A 21,279-nucleotide genomic window follows, 5' to 3' on the forward strand; every position below is an offset into this window, starting at 1 on the left:
TTTTCTTTTCAACCTACAGACTGACACATGAGCCCATTTAAGGTCATTAGTGTATTGCAGAAATGCTCACTTTCAAACACTTTCAAACTGTGCTTATGTTCCAGTGGAAAAAGTGGGAATTTGACTCACGGCTCACCAGTCGTCTCATTACAACACACATGTTACCATGATCTGCTTTTGCCAAGTGTGTGGTTTCACTCTTTGTCCTAGAATTCCTCTCTTGCCCTGCTGTGTCAATGGTGGGATATGATGACTACTCTCTGCTGGGTTTTGCTAAGAGGGTAAACAAACTTTCTCTCCCCAACAGATGTGTCAATAAACAGGGCACATGAAGTTGCCTAAAGTAGCTGAAGGGTTTAAAAGAGGACAGGAGTGAAGGACCTGACTCTTAGTATGCCTCTCCTACTTAACTGATGACTTAACTGTTACACCTGCTTGGTGATTTTCCTTATCTTTAGTTCTTAAAGGGAAAACAAGAATTTTTTTTTTGGAAGATGCTCTGTGATATGTGGCATAGGAGTCATTCCAGGCTGTAGCATGTCTGCCTAGATTTCTTGAATGTGAGCTGCTTTTCCTGCTGACTCAGACACTGTTGGTCTTTTCTGCCTTGGGATATGAGTGTTTCTGCATTGAAGGGGCAGTTAGGTGGTGAGCTAGCTCTTTTCCCAGAATTTCATAAACTAAATCATTCCCCCACTCTGAGAGTCTTCAGAGAAAGAGGCTTGGAGAGAGCTGACTCTAGCCTAGGATGTGGATTGAGTTCTTGAGATTTATAATAATCAAAATATTAATGAAGTAGTCGATACAAATGCTGTTTGCGTAGAATGCCTAAGTAACCGGTTGTGTAATATATCAGGAAGAGATCCAGAGATGAGCAGAGGCAGAGCATAATAAATCAGGTCATTTATTTTGCAATAATGGAATGATAATTGTGATAATTTCAGAAGTCACTATCATCCTGCAGCGTGAAAGAATCTTTTTGCCGGCTTCCCATTATTTAAATATTCATGTGATGTCTATGAGTGACTTCCTGCTGAGAAAATCTTTGCATACCTTAGGCTGGCACAAGAACTAATAATTGTGCTTTGCTTTAACCTGGGAAGGTTTTGCAGGAGTCTGGGTGCTCTCTTGGTTAGGGGAAGAATCCTACCAGAGAACAATTCTTATTACTGAATTATTTTCCAAATGCATTTTCCCAGCTAGCAGCTGTGTGAATTTATAGGCACTCACCTCTGCCCTCTTGCACTGAGTGATGAGGCACAGGCAAAAATAACTATGCTAACTTGTAAGGCAGTTATGCTATAGAAATATAAACATAGCTAATAACCCCAGAGAAGAAAATCCACAGTTGCTGTCACCGGCTACCATTCCTGCCACCCCCAGCTTTTCTCGGTGGGAGCGAATGGGCTGTTTTAATTGAGTTATCTAAATTTGGCAGGCCATACACCCCACTGCCTCATATCCCAGGATTTAGGTCCACCTGTTTCCATTATTCCCCAGCAAGCACAGTAGGAGGTAGATAACAAATGCTTTCAAATTCCATTTCTCTATAACAACACCAAAGAATTGCAAGGAAGGTTTTGGAATTATTTGGACACTGAAGTATGTGGGAAGTTATTGCAGTGGGGGTCATTTTAGAATACACAATATTGTGCAACTGCTTTGACTGCATTGTGTACCGTAGTGGCCCTTCCAAAAGGTAACTAGCAAAAAAGTGAAACCAAGCTCTTTGTAAAGGAAGGTCATAATGTACAAGGGTTTGATTTTCTGGAGGTATTTAGGCTTGTGGCATGAGGAACAATTCTCAACTGACTGACTTGGGAAAATAGAAACTGAGAAAGGGCAACAGCTCTTTTCTAACTCGGTGCTAGATGTTCATTGTTTTGTTAAGCTTCAATTCTTATCAAGCATTAGGAAGGAATAGCATTTCTTTAAGGAGAAAAAACAGAGGCATCTGAAAAGTGTAATCCCAGGGCTCTACAAGAGTTAAAGGTAGAGCCAGGATCTCTTTATTTCCCATAGAACTCAGACTGCCAACTGTGTTTCCTTCCTTTAAGAGTTAATGGCCTCTAATGGTGGTTTGATTTGGAGGTGATTATGCATCTAAACTACCTGATTAAAAAATGTTTCCAAATGTGGCTGATTACCTATTTACATATTGCTAGGGTTTAGGTGAAATTGTGAAGTTTAGCTAGGTGGTGATTTTCTAAGAGTCTTCTTTGTGCAGAAGCGGATTCTGTTTTTAGCTCATGATTAGATTGGACACCAGTTAATGTTTAAATTTATAGTCATTTTTCCACTGCGTTTAAAGGAACCAGTCCTGCATATATTCTTCCAATCAAGATAAAACTAATGACAGCAATTCCTGGGCTGGGCAGAGGGTGGTTGGCTGGGGCTGCAGAGGCAGAGGGCTCTAGTGAAAAATCACCAAGAACAGGGTGAAATCCACAGCATTTGTTTAGCACAGAGCTATAGATGGCATTCATTTAAAGGACTGCCCTCTGGTATTTTAGAGCCTCAGACCAAACATCTTATGGTGGGATAGTTCTAAAGAAAATCAAGACACTTAAAATGGCACAAAAAATTAAATAACAATGCAGGAATAAAGTAACCTTACATATACAAAGACGGGTTGCTAGGTAACAAGTGAGGGGGCGTCATGGCTTCAGATCAGAGAGGGCTGGTTAGAAACTAAAATGACATCTTCTCTTCTAATTAGTCCTTCGCAATCACATGCGTCAGGATAATCCTGTGGTTTGGGGGCTTTAGCCCGGTTTGCAAGGCCCCAGTGTCTCAGTCTCTTTCTTTAAAAGGGGCATCTTACTTGCTGTGTTGTAGGCCGGCCTTCGGCTGCTGTCTTATCCTGTCAGGCTACAGCAAAACCATTTAACCAAGACAGCCGGCTGGTGGCTGGTGGCTGGTGGCAACAGACAACTCACCAGATCCGGTTCTCTAAGTAAATGTTCCCAATCAGTTGAAAGACAAAGAAAGCATGTTTGTTTGTGTAGATAGAAAAGCGGAGCTAGCAATAGTTAAGACCTTAACTAAAAAGACCTGAATGAATCAATTAATTTGAATTTTTCCATTGCATAACATTTTTAGAAGAATGTAGAAAAATAACTTGCTATGTGAATGTCAGTAAAAACAAACGGAAACAAATATTTCTACATTATGTTCAGGAAGTTACCCAATCTCCTAAAGCAATGAACTTCAGAATCACCAGAGGAATTTTTTTCAGGCCACACACATTCCAGACTCTCAAGTGAGGACAGACACAAGCTGTTTGGGAGGGGAAAAATCTTACAGGTAATTTTTTTTAATGTTTACCCCTAATCCTGTTGAAAATAGCTGTCCTAACTCTTTGCTATATCTCTAGTGTGTATACTGATGTGGAATATTCTGTTTTGAAGCCCTGAAAGACCCTGGATTTTAAAAGAAAGAATCCATTATGGTCAATAATGTGCATTTACTCTAATAAGAAAATACTAATTCACCTTATAAAATCCATTATAAAATGAAAATAAAATATGGGGAAACTTTCATAAAATAAGTGTCTGATTCCATGTAAATTAATCAGAAAAGTAAATTAGCTAGTTTTAAATAAATAGTACATTTTTTTTGGCCTTCTGCTAAATTGAGGATTTATTTAGGGCTGAATACCATGTCCCAATTATCTTACTAATGCCTGAGCTGCATACTTTGTGCATTTGTCTCAGAATTTTGTAACCAGAAAGACTGTAGTGAAGATATTTTTTCAGGGTACATTTTCATAATTTAAAAAAATCTAATACAGACAATGGGAATCAGAAAGATTTAAATTATTTTCTCTACAGGAACAGATGAGAAATAATAACTAGCATTTGACAGCTATTTCTTTTATCTGATTTATGAGCCCATGCTTATTTTTTTATTGAAATTAAATAAGATAATATATTGACTTTGTTTTTCTATATAACTAACATTATTACCAGCTTACCAAGGATGTTTTAAGTTTTTAAGTTGTGGTTGTGATGGAGTGGAGAAGAATCTTAAGGGGACTACTTTTTTTTGTTTTGTTTTTGTGGCATAACCTAGACATTAAAAAAAAATTGAAAAAGAGAAATGAGACAAAAGTACTCCTTAGATTATTATAGGCTTAAGGAAAATAACCTGTTAAAAGTCATATACATTGCTTCTTTCTACTAGAATTAATGCCACTAGGCTATTTTAATCTTTACATTTCTTCAAAATGGGATGTACACATGATATGGTTTAGAGAATCTAGAAAATTTCTAGAAAGATTGGGTCCTCTCAGGCTCTTCACTAACAATTCTTCTGGACAGGGAAGAACAGGAAAACAATGCTCCTTCTCTGCCTGCATCTATTTTTGTTAGGTCCTTTTGCTGCTCACAGAAGTGTTTGGGAAATAGCCTAGTGGGCTATTTTTAACCCAGGTTCCTGGCTGTCCACTCATCTGCACTGAAGAATGACAACGTTTCTCTTCTTGGGTTTTCCTCTTCTGTTTGGCAGGACTTCAAGTTTTGGAGAGGACTTTGTCAGACTAAGGAACCACAATTATTAGACCTCTGCCAGGATTTTCCAGAACATGTGGGGCTGGAGTAAATTTTGAAGTGGCTAATCTATTCCCACTTTGTGAAGGCACCTCTCTCCCTCATAGCAAGTCATGATCGGCTGAGAGTATAGAGAAGAGGCCATGACTTCTACTCTCATGCATGCCACAACTGGAAATAGCAACTTTATGGATTATACTACTGTATTAAAGATGGCAACAAAGAAACTTTGTTCAGGAAAGTTTATGTTATGTTTATTTTATGTCTATTTTCTCTGATATTTAATTCCTATAACTGAGAATGCTTACCTGAAAAATGCTTTTAGATCAACCTAGTCATTTCTACAACATCAACTTTGCAGGATTATTATGCTTATAAACCTGCTTTGAACTGGCTGATTTTTATTTGGTTAGAAATCATCGAGAGCTTAGCTGCAGGGCATTGGGGATTATCAAATAATCAAGACAACAATAATTATATATTTCTAGTGTGTTTCTGACAAGCTTACAGCTGTTGCGCACCCATAAAAATTATCAGTAATTGTAACCCCTGAAAATCTCTACCACGGAGGCAAGTGTTTTTCTACTTTTTTGCAATCAACATTTTCTCTCAGAACCAGTGCACTATAAATACATAGAAAAATCCTATTTAGATGAAACTGCAACTGGTGAAACTCCACACCCAGCAGAAGATAACTCCATGTGTCTAGAACCCACCCTTTGAAAAACCCTATTATTTAAATAGTAGAAATTTTCTCCCTTGCAAAAATAGCCTTGGGGCCCAAGAATGGATAAAGAGCTGGACTATTATAGTATTCAAAGCACTGTAAACAACAGAATCTGACAGCTTCAAACTAATCACAACCAGTAATAATGGGTCAGGTTGGCTAGGTGATATGGCAATAAACAGACCCCAAGTCTCAGTGGCTTGACACAACAAAGGTTTATTTCTTGCTCACAACACATGCCCAGTGTGGTCAGCTGGGGCCCCTGTCCCAGGTCTTCCCAATCTGGAACTAGACTGATGGTGCCTCCTATCTCTGGAGATTTGTGGGCCAAAGTGGCAGGAAAAAGGAAATTGACAAAAAATGCCTCTCCTAAAGGTGTTTGCACAAAAGCAATATACATTGTTTTGCTGATGGAATAAGAGCAAATATGAGTTGCATGCCTCAGTCCAACTTCAAGGGGGCAGGGAAACGAAATCTCAGCCTGGTTCTGACAGAAAATCTGGAGTATTGGTGAACAGTCTTAGTATTTCTCACAAGCAAAAGCCAAGAAATTTTTTACTTTTGTCTCACTGGAGGAATGAGATGTGATAAAGCAGAGAATTATATGTGGATAGAAAACTTAAAATCTAAAAGTGAAAACAGAATTTAATGAATAAACATATGGAAGCATCCCTTAATTCACACAAATATTTCCTTTAAGTGGCAAAATGACCGCTTCTTTCTCCCGGCATTCCCCTAATGACTCTGCAGGGCTCCCCCTGGGGAGAGTTCAGTGCTAGTGGGGCCTCACCTGAAGATGTCCCGGCTTCAAGGTATTTAATCATGTCTAGTCTGTAGCAGTCTGCCCTTGTCCTGGACAGGTATTTCTCAGATACACATCATTGGTCAGTGCCGGAGAAAATGTTCACAAATCCATCACTGTGCGGGAAGAACCCCAAAGTGTGCACTGGAGAGGTATTTGTGAGTGATTTCATCTTTCCACAGAAAGGAGAGCCAGCTCTGTTCTGACTGATGGCTTCTTCAAAATGCGTTTGGGCTCTTCAGTTCAAGTAAGTAAGCTCCTACCACATATTATCAGTGTTTAGAATTCTATCTTCCTCTGAGTCATTCCACCCTCTTGGAGAAAATCAGATAAGAAATTAGCAAAGGCAAAAAATGACAAGAGGGAGATCCTAGAAGGTGCTCAGTAACTGATGGGACCCCAATAGACCCTCACCTTCCTCTCTGTTTCTTCTCTCTCCAACAGCACCATCTATGGTGATTTAGTGAAGAATCATAGAGGAGAAAGGCTGAAGGGGAGGTGAACAATGTTCCAGTCCTTAATTTTATAGACGAGAACCTTCAGTCTAAGGAAGATTAAATATCTTGCAACCTTGACTAGGGGTACCAGCACCTGAACTCAGATTTCATAGCGAGTTCAATGTTCTTTCTGCCTCCTCAATGTAGCAGATGCCTAGGAACCTTTTTCTTCAAATCATCCTAAGAAATCTATGCAAAAGAAAGTGTCAGGGAAGCAAAAGTGTCGGGCAACTTTCCCACAAATTACCAGGGGGCTACCCTCAAATTACTCAGCAAAGCAAAGATAACGGCGAAAACTCAAAGATAGAAGATTGGTCTTAATAGATTCCTTAAGGGAGAAATTTCCCAAATTCAGAAGACACACTCTACATTTTTCATTCTCTTTAAAGAAGTCTGTTCTTTCAATACTTTCTACCAGAATTGGACTATTTCTGAAACTATTCGGGAAAACAGAGGAAAGTGTTTGAACAGTGAGTTAGAAACACTAGCAATTAATTGCTGGCCACTTTTTGAAAACTGGTCTCAAATTAAATGGCACCTGGTTATAAAGTGCCACCAACAATGCAGTCAAAATGCATTGTTTTTTCTTTAAGAACATCTTCCCTATCCTCTCTTGATAATTCTTTTCTTCTTTTGTCAGTTCTTCTATTCTTTTGAGCAAACAAAGGAACTTTGGTGAAAGCACCCTCCTTTTTGTAAAATGTGGGCAGGCTAAATACCTCAGTGGCAAATGCCACTGCTTGTGAAAACCCATCCACTCCTACCAAACAAGTATTTCAGAGTATTCAATAGATGAATTCCAGACCAATCAAGGAATCAAAGAGTCCACATGTCTTTTTTGAATATTCTTTGTAACTGAAAGAGTTCCTGAAATAAGTAAGCCATGATCAGGAGCTGGGAACTGTGTTGTTACCAGGTGTACACTGCCTTCGGCTTATAAAATGTTTTCTGCAGGCAGCATATATAGACCTGAGTAAATGATGTAGCCCCTGCCAAAAAGAGGTCCACCTGGTGGCTCATCAGTCGAGTTCCCTGAGGTAAAATCCTTCATGCACCAGGCACAGCATGTCTTGGGAGGCTTATGGCTACCACAGCTCTTTCCTGACAGCACTGAAGCAATCCCTCTCTCTCGACACCAGTCAGTGCCAAGTGTTAAAATAGACACTCCACAGTGGCTTAAGCCTGGAAGCCGTGTTAGGCAGCGACTTGAAGTAATTAGGAACTGGAAGGCAACTTTCTAAAGGTGCCCAAAGAGAGAATGGAACATCCATAGGAGAGAAAGTTTCTCAGGGATGATAGAAGAGCTGGCTGAAAGAAAGGCTGGGCTTCCAGAGGGAATTGCTGCTGGTGTGTAAAAATAGACACTTGTAGCTCACGTCTAACTTCTTATAGTTGAGTTACAAATTGTCAGATGATTTTAACACCAACAGGAGACTCCAGTGCATTGACAAGAGTTTGAAAAGTTGAAGCTAAAGGCTAGGTAGCATTCCGGGAAAACGTTTCCCTATCTCATTCTCTCCCTTAGCTAATTTAGCACCTGAGCTCTCAAAGTTATGCATTTCTTCTGTATTTGGTTTTTAGATATGTGCCAACACTGTGAATTCTGAAAAGTGCCTGAAGGAACGTCGAATATTCTTTTGACTAGAGTATTATTCTTTCCTGACAGTCCTGATAAGATTATCCTGAATATGGACAACACAAAAGAAGTTTTATTTTTCTTGTGTGATCTGTGATTAAAAATGCTGGGGTGGCCTGTATATGGCTCAATCATTTTTCATTGCCCTTCAGTTGATACAGTGTAGTCAATAGGAGGGTAGTGTGTGCAGAGGATGTCTGCCAGAGCCCCTTCCAGCTGGGGTCTTCTGTCACAATAAAATGTAGCAGGAGACAGTTCAAGGCCATTGCTACTTGGCCAGTCGATGTGAGGTGTCCACAGAAAGTCTGTTACTACGGCTGCATCTTGACCTGGAACACCCTTGCTGTTCAAGTCCACGCTCTCCTTGAGGAGAGATTGTCAACTGTAATAAATTCAGCTCTACTTTACGATAGGAATAAATTCCCAGAAGAGAATCTAAACTAACTTTCCCACACCCCAAACCTGATGGGTACCATGTTCTCTGGCAGTAAATTCCTGGTGATGGATTAACTGTGCTCCCTCAACATGAGAGGAGTTGAAGATGATCTGGCTCACATATTTCTTCAAAACACCCACCCTCCTAGAAAAATCGCTAGTTGTATGTAATTAGGTAAAATAGTTAGGTGGGGGGATGATGGGCCTCAAATCAGAGGGCTTGTGGGAAATGTGACAAACAGGTACACCTCTGCTAACACTTATGGATTGTCAGGTGCTGGATTAACAACCTTCATGTGTGGTTTTCCATTTCATCCTCACAGTGGCCCCTGGGAGGCAGGGTGCTACTGCTATTCCCCTCTAGGACTCTGTGGTTCTGTCAGAGCAAATGATTTTCCTCAGGTTATTCAAGTTTGCGGCTGAATCAGGTTTTGAAACTAGATCCATTCTTAGTGTACAGAATCCTTTATTTTTGGAACAGCAGCAAAACAGAAGTCAGCATGCTTCGATTCCCTCTGGATGGGATAAAGCAATTAGCATGTTGTCTCCTAACTGTTGATGGGCAGGCTGTCTTTGTCTCACCTAACCAGGTGGGACTCTCTTTGAGGAAGGGACTGGATCTCACTTGTCTCTCCAATGTCTGGGTCAGTGCCTGGCAGTTAAACTATGCTCAGTAAATATTTGAGGGAGTCAATGGGAGGGGAACACCTGAACCGAAGGCTTGGTTGGAGGAAGAGGGAAAGAACTTGATCGCAGTCATTCAGAATATCCACCTTCCTGTGTAAATAGGATTAGCGATTAAAATAATCTGCGTGAGCTAACTGAGCCTGGATAAAAGGCGTGGGTCTGCTGTGGGAAAACGAGTGCTCATGGTAGGAAAAGAATAACACTGACAGCAGCCCTGAGGCTTTGAGGGAAGAAGAGGCAAAGGGAGCAATCAATAGATATCTCTGGTGGCTGCGGCTCTTAAAGGTTCTCTGCTAGGCTCCAGAGTAAGATTAGAGAGGGCAGCCATCTTGTCATTATCAAAAGCCAAGTGAAATTGGAGCTTAATGACATGAGTGTTCAAAGGGCAGTGCGAGAGGGAACAATGTCATTAGAACAGGTAAGAAGGGGGCTTGTGAAAGGGGCACTTTTAAAAGCTGATGGTGTACTGAGACTAACAGACTTAATGGGCATGGTAAATAGGGTGAGACAAGGCCTATTGTGTAGCGCTCAGCCAACAGCGTTTCACAAAGAATGATGGATTAAGAAGAGAGGGGGAAAGGATGAAATCGGAGATCTGGGGAGACAAAGAGGATATGAGAAGTGGTGGCAAGGAAGAAATGCAGCTGACATTGCAGAGCATGTTCTTTAGTCAAGTCTGTGAAGCTAGGAATTGACTAACCAGTGCAAGAATAATTCATGATGACAAGAGTCATTGAATTGGGGTAGAATATGTCCTGAGGATATAGCATATCACAGATTAATCAGACTGGAGTTTAACTCGAGACACTATGTTGTCTGTCTATAGCAGGACTGTATTTTAGTCTTGCCTTCTCCACCATTTTACAGGTATGTAGAATCTATCCATTTATCTATCATCATTATCTATATGTATGTATATATATGCATATGTATCTATACAAATATGTATATATCAATTTTCATTACATATAACAAATGAATATGTATCTAGGTAGATACAGCTTGATTAGAAAAAAATTATAAAAAAGCCTCCAGGGAAATTTATAATGCCCTTCCATAGCATGTTTTGGTCTCAAACTGTACTGTAGGGATTTTCTTCTCAGATAAAGTCCCACTGTCGGTCAGTAGTGGAAGAGAACAGCTGCTCACGACAACCATCCAGCTGCCCCTGATAAATGGAAGCTGTTACTGTCTCTGCTTTTCCCTGATTTTCACTTCACAGCTCTAAGAAGCTCCTGTGCTTCTGTCTGCATAGCTGTGTCCACTCAGGCAACAGTTGCTCTTGCTGATGCTGAACCTGGCCAAACGGGCACGCCTAATGGCTCATGGGCAGCCCATCGATTACTGCTTCTGCGTGATGGAGCTGCTATCCAGGGACTGTCAGTACAGGAAAAGCTCAACGGAAGTCAATTGGGTGATGCTTTGAGTGTTTAGGGTGATAGAAGGCACATTTGCAGCAGAGACATTGTTTTTCAGGGAATGTATCAGTCCTGGAGCAATTTTACTAGGACTGAAACTGAACCGAAGGTCCAATTTCAGCACTTTGGGGGTACTTAGGTTGGTGCAAAAGTAATTGCTGTTTTTGCATTGTTGAGATTTGCTGTTAGATATTGGCATATATTCTTAAATGTGGTTATGTTATACATCATTTTAATGTGTATTTCTCATTTTGTTTTTCTGCTAATGACATTACGTGCTGTTTATTTTATATTTATTTTAGACTATGGAAATGATGCTAGACAAAAAGCAATTTTGAACCATTTTCTTATTTGAGTTCAAAATATGTCATAAAGCAGCGGAGACAATTCATGACAACAACAACGCATTTGGCCAGGAACCGCTAATGCATGGTGCAGTGGTAGTTCAAGAAGTTTTGCAAAGGAGATAAGAGATTTGAAGATGAGGAGCATATTGGCCGGCCATTGGAAGTTGACAACAACCAATTGAGAGCAATCATCGAAGCTGATCCTATTAAACTACATGAGAAGATGCTGAAGGACTGAACATCAACCATTGTATGGTCGTTTGGAACTTGAAGCAAATTGGAAAGATGAAATAGTTTGATAAATGGATGCCTCATGACCGAAAATCAAAAAATCATCGTTTTGAAGTGCTGTCTTCTCTGACTCTACACAACAGTGAACCATTTCTTCATTGGATTGTGACATGTGACAAAAAGTGGATTTTATATGACAGCTCAGTGGTTGTACCCAGAAGAAGCTCCAAAGCACTTCTCAAAGCCAAACTTGCACCCCAAAAAGGTCATGGTCACTGGTGCTCTGATGCTGGTCTGATACACTACAGCTTTCTGAATCCCAGTGAAACCATTGCATCTGAGAAGTATACTCAGAGCATCAATGAGATGCACCAAAAACTGCCATACCTGCAGTACACATTGGTCAGCAGAAAGGGCCCAGTTCTTCTCCATGAAGATTTGCACATTGTACAACCTATTCTTCAAAAGTTGAATGAATTGGGCTATGAAGTTTTGCCTCATCCGCCATATTTGCCTGACCTCTCACCAACTGACAACCACTTCTTCAAGCATCTTGACAACATTTTGCAGGGAAAATGTTTCCACAAGCAGCAGGATGCAGAAAATGCTTTCCAAGAGTTCAACAAATCCCAAAGCATGGATTTTTATGCTTCAGGAATCTTAGAAAAAAAGCTGCTCCTGTAAGAGAACAAAAGCTCACCCGATTGTGGAGAGAAAAAGAATTTTATTAACAATCTTGCAAGAACAGGTGCGTGACCTGGATAAAATGGCCCCTTGCACCAAACGACAAGAAATAATGACATTTATACCCTAAACCTAAATGCAGGTCAATCCCCTATTCCCCACTGATTGAGTACTTCAGGGGTTACAGCCTATCATAGAGATCTAATTAACTTATGTGAGTTTCTGCTCTGAGGGGCAGCTCCCGTTCCCTACATTCTGGTGACTCAGCAACGCTTTCACTCTTGGTGCTGCCTTCACTCTTGGTGCTGCCTTCACTCTTGGTGCTGCCTTCACTCTTGGTGCTGCTTTCACTCTTGGTGCTGCTTTCACTCTTGGTGCTGCTTTCCAAATTCGGCACCACTTCTCACCACTGGCCCCACCCTCGTTTTGGCCCTTCCCTCACTTTGGCGCTGCTTTTCAAATTCTTGGCACCAAAGCCAAGAACCCTTTTCTTACCCTCCTCCAACTGCAGAGCCATCTTTGGCTTCACTTTTGTGTGAAAACTAAACTTAACCCTTTCCTTACAGGAATAAACTTATTTCTCATCAGCAAAAATGATTGTAGTGTGGATTGTAAATGTTCCTATTTTGGTTAAAAAAGACGTGTTTGAGCATAGTTATAATGATTTAAAATTCACAGTTCGAAACCACCATTACTTTTCAGGTAGATTTAGAATGAGTAAATTGATGTTGACTACTAGGTAGTCAAGAGAAGTGGAATAAATAGGGGAAGGAGCAGTCAGTATCTAGAGAGTGACTGGTTTTGGTGAATGCTTCATCTCCTTAGTTTTTTTTTTTTAAGACTACGTTGTTACTGCTTCTCCTTTCAGTCATCTGCCTTTGGTGTGGGTAGCTTAGAATCAATGATGTTAGATTAACCAAGACTGAGTCTCAAGGAGCAGATGTGCCTGCCTCCCACATGGGAGGTCCTGGGTACAATCCCTGGCCCCCATACTGCAAGGCGGAAAAAAAAAAGGAAAGACTGAAAAGAAAAGACTGAGTCTCCTGGGTGTGGAACTCAAAATGGCTTATACAATGAATAAATTAAGTAGCTAACATAAGTAATCCAGAGGTAGGACACATGCAAAGCTAATTATCTTCAGTGGTTCATCCAAAACTCCTGTTCTCTCCATCCTTCTGCTTTTACATCCTCAGCACCTTGGCTTATCTTCTAATTGTTCCCCTTTCCTTGAAGTAGGCTGTGTTTCCAAATGTCATATGCAGACTTCAGAGGCAAATAAAGGGAAGTTTCTTCTTGAATGTCTATTTTTTTTTTTAAAGATTATTTATTTTATTTATTTATTTATTTATTTCTCTCCCCTTTCCCCCGCCCCGGTTGTCTGTTCTCTATGTCTATTTGCTGCATCATCTTCTTTGTCTGCTTCTGTTATTGTCAGTGGCATGGGAATCTGTGTTTCTCTTGGTTGCGTCATCTTGTGTTAGCTCTCCGTGTGGGTGGCGCCATTCTTAGGCAGGCTGCACTTCCTTTGCACTGGGTGGCTCTCCTTACGGGGCACACTCCTTGCACATGGGGCTCCCCTATGCAGGGGACACCTCTGCGTGGCAGGGCACTCCTTGCGTGCATCAGCACTGCACATGGGCCAGCTCCACACGGGTCAAGGAGGCCTGGGGTTTGGACCACGGACCTCCCATGAGGTAGACGGAAGCCCTATCCACTGGGCCAAGTCCACTTCCCTTGAATGTCTATTCCTAAGTGAATAAACCTTTAACCCCAAAAGCCTCCCATTAGACTTCCTTTCATGTCCCTTGGGCAGAATTGTCACAAGTCCATTGTTTAATAAATTACTGGCAAGGGGAATGGGAATGCCATTGGGATTCACTATCTGGGGCTGGGGAGGTTTCTCAACTCCTCAGAGCCTAAGGTTATAGATCCCTGAATGAAATGTGGGTTTTTTTAGCAAGGAAGAGGAGGGATGGAGTGTGGGCAATGGGTAAGTAACTGTTGTGGATTGGCAACAACAATGTCTCTCACAGGAAATTTTGTCCTGTAACCAGCCAATTCACATATGTGAGTGTGAGCTTTTATTTCTGGTAAGTGACAAGATGCTTCAGGGTTAATATTTGCTACTATCTTTGGTTAATTAGATTACAAGGTTGAGGTAAAAGTGCATTTGGCATCCACTTGGGCTTGGCTTTTTTTTTTTTTTCCTTCTTCATAGTCCCTGCCTAAAGCCCTATCCTGATTAGATATCTTCTTATGAGCATTTAACTTTGTTCTCAAAATAAATAGGTAAAAGAAGATAAGTGGGAATTGGATCTTCAATTTATAAAAAATTAGTACTAATAACTTATTAATAGAGAGGTAGCTACATGATTTAAGAAGTAATCATTTTATCAAGGAAGTCTTAAAGACTATAAAAACAATCATCTGTCAAATACAGTAGTAGTAATTATTTAATGACTGCCTACTATGGCTCAGGAACTATACCAAACACTTTACATGCATTACCTCAATTAATTCTATCATAAATATTGCAAGATGGTCAGTATATTTTCCATAATGTGGATGAGGAAAAAGGCTCAGAGAAACTAAGTTGCCCTGAAGTAATGTGGCAAAATGGTTAAGAGAATGGGACTTGACAGATATGTTACAAAATTCTTGCTCTAGCGCTTACTGTGACGTTGGCCAAGTTCCTAATCTCTCTATGTTACAGTTTTCTCATCTGTAAAATGGGGACAATAATAGAACTTAGCTCAGAGTTTGTTGAGACAGGTAAAGCAATTTGCTCAGGATTACTTTTTAGAAGAATGAAATAATTAATGCTCACAACTAAGTAACAGATCCAGGGATTGAGCACAAGGGTGGTCGCTTCAGATTTCTGTCTTCTTTCCCATTTACTGTGAAGCCTCCAGGGTCTAACAATATAAAAAATGGGCCAAGTGGCCATGACATGTTTAGTCATTGAACAACTGGAAAACATACTTTTCTAAGAAATGCATTTTGCTCTAAGGGTGAGAGGGAACATAAAAACATTCCACCCCCAGTTACTCTTTTGTTGTTTTTGCTTTTTATCCCTCCGCTTATAATAGTCATTTTGATAAATTACATAATCCAGAGATAGTTGTTGTTAAATAAAAATGTATCTTCTATACATACTGAGCAAGTATTAATCTTTGAACTCATTGATGCCCATGGGTACCCAGCTACTACAATTGCTAAATATGCTATTTTAGCTCCACAATCTATTGCCCCTTTATTGCTGTATCTTTCTTCATGATTTTTCCTTTCTAGGAAACAAATACTATTTAAATATAGGATTTGAGTTTTGTTATTACTCCATTTTGGAAATTCCTTATTGAGCTTCAGTTACTGTAGTTCTGTATGCAATTATCTGAACTCTATTGGCCCGGACAGATGATTTGGCATCACACTAAGTCAACTTTGAAATCATTGTCCACAGCTGTGATTTTCCAGTATAAAGTAATCCCACTCTGTCTTGACTAATTCTGCCATTTTATATTTAAGTTCTATGTTATATTTGAAAAATCTCAGTAGAAAAGAAGAGAGCCTAACACATTTTTAAAAAAAACCACAAACACCTTGTGAAAACTCAACTTGTAAAATACCAGCTGTTTAAGTAGTATATTTAGCTACTCATACCTACAGTAGGTAAGGATACACAGGTATCTGTGGGTGCATGCACGTGTATTAAACTTATTTCAGTAGGAAAAAAATGTTCAGGGATAAATAGATCAGGGTTCTATCTATATCATATTTTCTTTGTGACCATTCTGTGATGATTGGATTTTGGGAAAGCCATTTTACTTTTTTCAAGTCTTAGTTTCTCATCTCTCAAATATGATTAACTGTCAATTATAGAAGCCTTGTTAATATAAATGCTGCCTGGACCAAGGAATGATGATGACCAGTGGCTACATTTTAACCTGAGAGAAGAGGAACAGACTCAACTTAGGGACAGAAATTGCTCATCTCGTTCCTTCTCGGGCCTTACTTTCTAGCAATGTACTTACTTATTGTCTGCCTTCCTCCATCCCTAATTTTCTCATTCATTCATTCATTAATTCACATATTTACAAATATTTTTAACTATAACATGCATAAAAGACTTCACACTTCTCAGCCTCAATTTCCTTGTATGAAATGATGGATTGGGACTAAGTAGAGTTTTGTATCTCTGGCAGTACTGATGTTCTCTGACTCTATGGAGACCTTTCCAACACAGCACTCTCAGGATGAATAGAATCGATCTCATCCTTCCCCCTCTGTGCATTCATTCTCCCTACAGGTGCACTGTTTTTCCTGGTACACTCTCAGATGGCAGCAGAGCAAAGAATGAGGTAACGGCTGAGGGTTGACTGCCAAAACCTCATGTGGGAAAACAGTTTTCCAGAACTTATATTTCTAGGAATGACTGAATAAAAAAAAATAGATGCAACTCAACTTGGCAAGGTTACCAGCACGGGCAGCAGGCTCTTGGGCACAGCTGCCAGTGTGACCTTGAATAAACCAGTCTGCCTGACGGGACACCTGATAGGATTGCAGGGTTCAGAAGAACCTGAAGGCTGTGGGAAGGACATGGAGGAAACAGAGCTGTCAGATGGAGAGGCAGAGATAGCTCTAGGACTCTCCAACTCAGCACAGCCAGGGACAATTGCTATTGACATCAGAGATGAGGAAACAGGTGGGGTCCTCTCCCCTGAGCACAGGGGATCATGGCCAATGGTTGACTCTACTCTCTGACTTCTCTCTGATTTAATTTTGAACGTCTCTGAGAGGAGTGCCTCTCTCTTGGTTGCCCATAGAGACCAGTCTATAATGGTCCTTGCTGGGAAGTTCTTTGTCTTTTAGTATCTTGCCAATCATTTTACTGAATGCCCTTTCCGATGTCTTAGTGGTCCTTTACATGACTGGATTAGGTGGGGATCCGGAATGCAGGAGACCCCATGGCCCTTTTTTCTATTATGTGGTTGACCTCTCCTTGCATAGACACATATAACTGAGAACTCATTTGAAGATTTGAGAACTAGAAAGAGGCTAGTGGAGTTGAAAAGAACCTCAAAGATACCCTAATCTGGCCCACCTCTATAGAGGAGGGAAACATTCCTGTATCTGGGTGGCAGAACCAAAAATGTCATGCAGGGCTTCTGATTTCCAGTTCACTCTTTCTATCATCTATATCCCTGCACCTAAAAAAGGCAAATGTGCTGTTCATGAACATATATTTTAAACAGATGGTCTTTTAGGGATATGAGAAAAGGGACTAGCTGTGTGAAAGAGATATGTCAGAGAAGAATATCCCGAAGTGATGTTGGATCCTGATTAAGAAGCAGGTGAATTTTTAAAAATGCTTTGGGTCATAGGTATTAGGTACTGTAAGAGGCCCTAAAAATCTTGTCCATAGCTCTCCTACAATTGAGGAAACTGAGGCCCAAACCCTGGGGAGGTAACTTAATAATTACAATATTTTACATTCTTTTCCCATTTTCATTGTTTAGCTTTAGGATGCCAATTTCCCTTCCTCTTCTTTGGCTGTGACCTGCTAAACATTTTCTTTTTGAGGGGGAACTCTGTGAATATTGCTCATCTTTCCTCCATTGGGGTTTTTTCACTTCTCTCTCTGCTTCCTTTGTCCCCACCCCGCCCGGTCCATTTTGAAAAATGTAAACCATGAATAGTATCTTACTTAGACCTGATCTTATAGGCCCTGCATGAAGAAGGTAAATTGTCTTTGCCTCATACACATGATCTACTTGGCTTGTGACAAAAGAAAAGCATTTTGATCTTCTGTCATGCTATATGTTTCTATTGCATTGGTCACACTTTCAGTATTCCCGCAAGAGTGCATTTTCAGTCCTTCCATCATTTTGTGATATTTATTCCCCTCAGTATATTTGCCTGGACTACTTTCCTTGAGCCAAATTTCATTTGATTTCCTCCCTTTGTTTAAGGTCCTTTTGCTGTAGATAAACACTTGCCGTAATCGCAACAGCAGGGTTGATTAAACTGATAATTCACGAAACAACCTGGAGCAATCATCACCTCTCATTCATGATTCTCTATTCAACATTTCCTTCCCAAAACCCATGGAACTGGCTAAAGATTTCTAATCCAAAATTCTGTCAATATCTGGATTCCAAGCCAGCATGGAGTTTGTAGCTTTCTAACGGCAATTCTGGGTCTTCAGATTGTTTGTGCCTCTTCTTCTGCTTTCCCTTAAATATTGCTTCTCTTCTTAGGAATTCCCCTTGCGACTCATAGTGGATTGATAGCGTGAGCCAGCTCTATGGTATTTAAGATTTAAAAAGTCCCATGGTTTTAGGAGCAGCAGAAAGGTCATTTTTTTCCCCCAGTCCTATCTGCAATATCATTTGGGCCAGTGAACATAACAGATGAAAGGAGAAAATTGCTCTAAAATTTCAATGGTCCTTGACGAGTATGGGTAGAATTTAAAATAACCCATGCTTTGTCTTTTTCAGCACAGTTTCCTGGGGCTTATGCACACTGGTCCTGTGAAATTCTTTGCCCCTCTTTCACTCAAAGCTGGCCCTGGGGGATCCTCTTCCCTCTTCCACCCATAGCCAGCAGTCCAGTTCCCTTCATTTTCCTCCACCCATGCCAGCTCATGGTATCCTTTCCTCCTCTGCCACCCATGGCCAGCCATCAACTCCTAGATGCTTGGAACAAAGTTTTGGATGTGTATATCACCTGATGTGACATATAATGATGAATGTACATTTTTTTTGTTTGTTGTTTAAGTATGAATTATTTCTCCCAGGTTGACAACTTAAAAGTGAGTTTTTCATGGCTTTCCCTTTGTTTTAAACTATGGGATCTAGATCAGATAAACAAGGCACCAGTCCACACCATGTTGTTCTATGCAAAGGCATTATGAGGTTTTTAGATCCTTACAACTTTAAAAAAATTTTTTTAATTTTTAAAATATTTTTTATTTATTTTTAAAAGATACTTAGATTACATAAAATGTTACATAAAAAAATATAAGGGATTCCCTTATGCCCCACTCCCCACACCTCCCACTTTTCCCCCACGTTAATAACTTCTTTCATTAGTGTGGTACATTCACTGCAATTGATGAACACATATTGATGCATTGTCACTAACCATGGATTATAGTTAACATTGTAGTTTACATTCTCTCCCACTCAATTCTGTCGGTTATGGCAGGATATATAATGGCCTGTATCTGTCATTGCAATGTCACTCAGGACAATTTCAAGTATTGAAAATTCCCCCACATTACACTTCATTTTCCCCTCCCTGCCTTCAGCGCCTTCAGTGGCCACAGTCTCCACATCAATAATATAATTTCTTCCATTGCTAGAATCACAATAAGTCTGTAGTAGAATACCAATAAGTCAACACTAGTCTACATTTTATTCCCCAGTCCTGATGATTCTGGGATGGTGATGCCCACTCCACCTCTAATTGAGAGGGGGCTCCAATCCCATACAGCTGATGCTTACAACCAGTTTTGTTGTTTGTTGAGGTGCCGGGGTCAAGGATGGAATCTGGGACCTTGTATGTGGGAATCAGGCGCTCAACCTTTTGAGCTGCATCAGCTCCATATAACTGTTTTTTGAAGTTAGATCCTGAGGAGCAAAGCACATCAGTAGTTGTTCTGTACAAAGAAATCAGTCAAATTTGCCTTAATCAGATTATTATATACTCAGAACACACAATATATTCTTAATAAGCTTCACTGCTCCTATGATTTATTTCAATGATCTGTTTCTCTTATTCCAGTGATTCTACTTTCAAGTCCTTTGTTTTATCTCTCTCCAAGGATTCTATCCTGGGCTGAATAATTAGGGTACCTACCCAGGGCCATTTGTCCAATGAAAAAGCTTTCCTAAAATTTATTAGGAAGGCCAGCTACGAAAAATTTGGCCTGTCTACAAAATAGTACTTATAGTTACATTAAGCCTACAAATACCAATTTAAAACATATGCTGATATGCAGGTTAACTAAAAATCCCATTTCCTTTCATTATTTCACTTATGACACTTCAAGACCCTTTACTAACCTGACCTCGCTTCACCCTACACACTGCAGTTTGCCTGCAACCTCCCGGAACATCTCCATAGGTCACTTTTAGTTTAACCTTTCCTTGAAACCCATCAAGTAGTAATATTTTAACTTCAACAGGAAATTAAATGTTTCTAAACATTTTCACTTATTGCCTAGAGAGCTCTTCTAAGATGAGCTTTAAAAGAATTCCTAGAAGATAAATTAGGTTCAAATGTGCATCTGATCTGCTTAAGATCTAATTTTGATAGAACCTGAAATTCTTACATAAGAAGAAAGAAAGAAACAGAAGAGGATGAGAGAAATTTTGAGACCATTGACTTCCTGTCTGCCTGGCACTTATACATTAGCCCTTATCAAAGTTGGAGGAGGCCGTACAACACAGCCATTGTAGGTATTGGATCAATACCTGGCAAACAGCCTGAAGGTCAGATAAAGTACTTACGCAGGCAGTTTGCCAGGCTAAAGAGATGTCAAGAAAATCAATTAAACTCTAAAGAAAGAGTAGCAAGCTAACTAAAAATCTCATCTTGAAAGTTTCTCTATATTTCAAAGGTAGTTTATATACATTCACAATATCTTTATCTCGTTCACAAAAGTACATTTGATAAGCAATTAAAACTATCCTTGGGCCACCCAAGGTCAATTTACGAAAGATTGTAAGCACCTGCACGATCCTAGATTAGACATAGGTTCAAAGGATGGAGATTTAATCAGCCTTTTTTTTTAATTTTTAGGGTATAAGATTATGTAACTTTCGATTAATTTGTTCTTTTTCTGTATTGATTACTTTATAAGCGTTTGCACTGTCAAAGATACCTTTGCCATTTGCATGACGGTAGTGTGGACTTTGAGTGCTCCAAAGATGCCAGGTAGTCCACTTAGTAAATTATAGCTGTCTCAAGTCAAAAAATAGCAGGGAAAAACAGGACTGATTGTGCTTTGGTTAAATTTTTTCACCAACAAGCAAAAGAAAGAAGCATTCTGTTTACTGTGTGGAAGGCAGAAGTATTCTTGCTATTTGTTTACCAGCAAAATCTTTTTGTTATTTATATAGTCCCTTCTCTGTCCCAGGAACCTTGTGGGCACATTTTGGTATAAATAACGTGGTGGTACTCTATTTATCCCATGTCTTATGATTTTCCTGGTATTGTTACATAAGACTGACAGATAATTTGTATTTGTGTACATATTTCT

General features: G+C 39.9%; 1 long non-coding RNA gene across 1 annotated transcript; it reads left to right on the plus strand.

Moving 5' to 3' along the window:
- Positions 1–3,220: 3,220 nt before the first annotated feature.
- LOC105744880 (uncharacterized) lies at positions 3,221–13,312 on the plus strand. The gene is made up of 3 exons (XR_001117817.3): positions 3,221–3,306; positions 6,262–6,326; positions 11,055–13,312. It is a non-coding gene; the product is annotated as an uncharacterized lncRNA (long non-coding RNA).
- The last annotated feature ends 7,967 nt before the right edge of the window (positions 13,313–21,279 follow it).

This window comes from Dasypus novemcinctus, chromosome 7 (assembly GCF_030445035.2).
Source record: "Dasypus novemcinctus isolate mDasNov1 chromosome 7, mDasNov1.1.hap2, whole genome shotgun sequence".
NCBI lineage: Eukaryota > Metazoa > Chordata > Mammalia > Cingulata > Dasypodidae > Dasypus > Dasypus novemcinctus.